Raw genomic sequence first — 4,900 nt, forward strand, 5'->3', positions numbered from 1 at the left:
GTCCCTTCTCCCTTCTCCTCCCTTCATCCTCTTCCATTTTCTCCTTCCTGCCTACCCTCCTCACCCCATCCCTACCTCCCTCCACCTAGGTCTGTGCAAGTCATGGTGACGAAGCGGGCTGCATATATGAGGCTATTCCTTGTCTGGGGGATTGTACTTTGTCACTTCGAGGACATGGTGTAATCTGAAGCGTAGGTTCATTACACACACACACACACACACACACACACACACACACACACACATACACAAACAAAAAAACGCACAGATCATCATAAGATCGCCCGTCAACAGCCGCACATATAACCATTGCTCATCCGGAGCAGGGTCGAATGTCCCTTCAAGACAGTTATTTGTTCACATAATACCTATTGTGGCAAAGAGTTCACGTTCATAAATATACTATATCCCTCACCAGAACCCAAATTACGTTTCAAGGACATTGCTGGATGTATGGCCACTTACCAGACTCATCAATTTTTCTTGTCTAATTTTCGAAAATAGTTCTATCACTTGTTTGTTTATTTACATATTCTCATACCAGAAACAAACTAAATAAGTAAACTATTAAAGCAATGGATGTACAAACACTACCCAACAAATAACGAAATTTATTGTTAAATAAATGTGTAAATAAAACCTGAAAAAAGTATCGCAGGGATCCAGACGTCATACTGCCCTGGGGAAGGTTGCCAAGCCTACATTAGCATCGTGCCATGACAGCGCACCAGAAACGGGGTTAATCTCACGTGCTGACCCTCCACGCCTAACGCTCAGGTAATGGCGGTAGATGGTAAATGAAGGTTATTTCAGGGCTGAGGCACATAATCACACACACACACACACACATACGCACGAATACACGCCTCCACATACGCGTAAGTAAGTACTCCTTTTCACAAACATATCCCCTAAACACACACACACACACACACACACACACACACACACACACACACACACACACACACACACACACACACACACACACACACTCACACACACCATGAATGAAAGAAAGGGAAATTTCTCCACCGGTAATCCGTGCCCCTTTATACTCTACGTGACATTTATGGAACTAAAACGGAGATAAAACATATTTTCGAATTTTATATACTTTCTCTCACTATATGTTTTAATTTCATTAATATTCTATCATGCTAGGAGTACATGATTCTTAGTACCGTGCGGACTTCCATTTCTTTTCTTGATTCTGACAACAAAGATTTTGGATAAAAGCGAATTTTCTTTCTATGATTTTGATTAAAGTGGCACATTTCTCTGCCAGGTGTTCATAAAAAAGGGTATCTCTTAGTACCTCATTTTGGATATATTCCCTTTCATGATTTAATCTAAAGAAGACATTGAATTTCCCGATTCTGTATATAAAAGAAGCACCTCTTTCCCTGATTTGGACAAAAAGAGCATTTTCCTTCATCAGGCAGTTTCCTATTTTCACCCAATCCCTGAATTTAATGAAAAGGATATATATATGGTAATCTTCTTCCCCCGATTTTGACAAAAAGGCCACTTCCTTTCGTGATGTAAACAGTACCCTCAGTGCCCCTGATTTTGGCAAGAACACATTCCTTACCCTGATTTTGGCGGAAAGGATGCTTTGGATAGAAAACGGGACTGGGGCTCATATACACCAAGATCCGTCTAGTATTTTACTACATATAATGTCTAATCATAACAGATACAGACGCAAAAAAATCGGAAAAAACAACAACAATAAGAGTGAAATCTTCCAAATAGAAGCCTTAGGGGTATAATGACAGTTTGAAAGATTCTCTGGTAACGTTATCCTTCATTGAATTAATGAATTAAGTATAACAAAGTAATTAATTAAAGCAACTGATTATAACTAAAATAGAAAAAAAAACTTCGAACGAAAATAATACATTGAACACAGAACACAAGGAAGCAAAACCATAAACAGAACAGACAAAGAAATTGAAAATACACTCTAGGAAAAGCACAGACTTCACGCAATAAGTTTTAGGCCTAATTGCAAGCTAACCTCGTCAAATTATCTCCTGTGCCTTAGGCTGAACAAACTTACCTCGTCGTATTTGGTGTAACTCAATATAGGCCTACGTTGCCTCATGTTTAGGAATACGTCATTGGGCGTAGGCTGCTTGGAAAAAAAAAAATTATTGTCATTAAAGGATAAGATCTACGTGAATTTGAATGAATACGGATGGTGATTTATTTACTATTTCATATTTGGAAATTCGTGAATATTTGGGACGATTTTTATTTTCATTAATTTGTGTCCATCAATGATAATTGGTTTAGTTTTTCATAATGTATAATAATTAATAGTTATTTGTTTCCTTGTTCGTAATTTGGATTACACATGTTTTATTGTCATTAAAGAATAAGACATACGCATATTCAAATATGTGTGATGAATACACAATGAGAGCATTAATACACTGAAATAAAGGGAATCTTGCCTACTACACTTACTATATATACACACCATTGCAGGAAGTATGTTAGATTATATGACTAAATTTATGATACATAGATAGATAGACAGATAGATAGATATACATAGAGAAAGCGGATTGGTGATGGAAAGCGAGAGAGAGAGAGAGAAAGAGAGAGAGAAAGAGAGAGAGAGAGAGAGAGAGAGAGAGAGAGAGAGAGAGAGAGAGAGAGAGAGAGAGAGAGAGAGAGAGAGAGACAGACAGACAGATATATAGATAGATAAATATATATATAGAGAGAGGAAGAGATAGATAGATATATATATATATATATAGATAGATAGATAGATAGAGAGAGAGAGAGAAGGAATGATGTAGGGAAAAGAGGAAGAGATAGAGAGAGGGGCCGGTGTGGGCGAGAAGAAGAGAGGGAGGCAAGGAGAGAGACAAATATATAATGGATAAAGAGAGAGAAAGAGAGAGAGAGACAGACATTTTCTGTGACCCTCTTTTTGTATTCCATTGCCTTTTATTCTCTCCGCCCCCTCATATCCTCTTCCTCCTCTCTCTCTCTTTTCTCCTCTCTCTCTCTCTGTACGCCCTATCCCTATCCTATCTATCTCTATCCCCTTCGCTATCTCTCCCTCTTCGTCCCTCCTCTATCTCTATCTATCTTTCATTCCCCTCCTACCTCCCCTCCTCTCTCTTTTCCTCTCCCTCCTTCTCTCTGTCTCCCTGTCTCTCTCTCCCTCCCTCCCTCCCTCTCTCCACCCATATCTCTCTTTCTCAATCTCCCTCATTCCCACTCTCTCTCTCTGTATATATATGTATATGTATATACACACACACACATATATATGTATATATGTTATATATATATGTATATATATACAAACACACATATATATATATACATACATATATATATATATATATATATATATATATATATATATATATGTCCCCTCCCTCCCACCCACCCACCGTCTCTCTCTCTCTCTCTTTCTTCCTTCTTCCATCCTGCCCTCCCCCTCCCTCATCCCTCACCCCCTCCTCCTCTTCCCCCTTCTGTCTCTCTCAGGACATTCGTCGCGTGGCTATCACACCGGATCCCTTCTTAGGCTTATGATATTGTGGAACCCTGTGATGGATCGTCTTCCTTGTCCCTATGAATGGCTAAACAGCTTATATTTTACTTCATTATACCATCCCTAAAATTGATTGTCCGGTGAAAATCGTTTCAAGAGTGAAGCTGTTATGGTTGACTGGGTGTTTATAATTTGTTATTTATTGTTCGTATGGCGGATTAGTCACTTACATTTGATTATGTGTGTTGTTAGCAATGCTAGATTTCTAAGTAGCGGATTGTTGATAAAGCGTCCATGAAACTCCTTGTTTATTTTTTTTCTCTGTTAGAAAATTGACAGCATTTTCCCTTCCAATATCAGTTTCAATTCATAATATCGGTATTACTATTATCCAAGCTTTTTGGAACGCTACTCCAAAAAGGGGGTAACGTAGATATTAGCCAACCGATAACAATTGAGAGCTTTAGTATGAAATAGAGTATTAAAAGAATAACGTTGCGATAATGCTAATGTTATCACCTTTATGCCTGAGTCACAGCGTTGCGTCACCGTAGGGCGCGGGCGGGAAAGACGTAAGGAAATTAATCTTTCTTATCCCATAGACGCCCCCTATTGGCTCCAACGCCCCCTCGTTCCAGCCAATCAGGACGCGGGGAAGAGGAAGGACAAGGTATAAAAGGGTAAGTTGCACGTTCCAGATCTATAGTCCTTCCCGCTTCCGTTGAGTGGTCAGTTAGCACACCAAACTCGATTCAGTGTAAGTTAGAAGTGGTCGGCATTTTGTATTCCTAATGTCATATCGAATACTTAAGTTGTGCTGTTTTGAGTCAACTTATAATAAGAGTCTGCTCTCTTGATGGCTACCCTTATTGGTGTCAATATAGTTATCATAATAAGTGTTTTTGACAATTTTTGTTGATTCATTAATGATAAAATTGTTACGATCATATTATCATTGGCATTATTATCATTATTCTTAGTCATCATTATCACTGTGATTGCGATTGTTGTTGCTACTATTATTACCATTGATATAATTATCTTTATTGTTTTATTATTATTATTATCATTATTCTTATTATCAGGATCGTATTGTTGTTATTGTTGTTATCATGATCATTGTCATTACTATTACAATTATCTTTATTATCATTACTATGATCATTATCGTTTTTACTATTACTATTATTACTGCTTTGTTGTCATTTGGGTATTAGTTTTGGTGTTGTTATCAATACACCACATAATCATTATTACGTAACTCATATTCAAAGACTTATCTTACTCACAATCATCTTCAACCTTATTTACATAAATAAATCATAACAAGAAGAACAAAAATCAAATCACACGAACCATGTTGCATGACACTAA

Source organism: Penaeus chinensis, chromosome 7, assembly GCF_019202785.1.
Source record: "Penaeus chinensis breed Huanghai No. 1 chromosome 7, ASM1920278v2, whole genome shotgun sequence".
Lineage (NCBI taxonomy): Eukaryota > Metazoa > Arthropoda > Malacostraca > Decapoda > Penaeidae > Penaeus > Penaeus chinensis.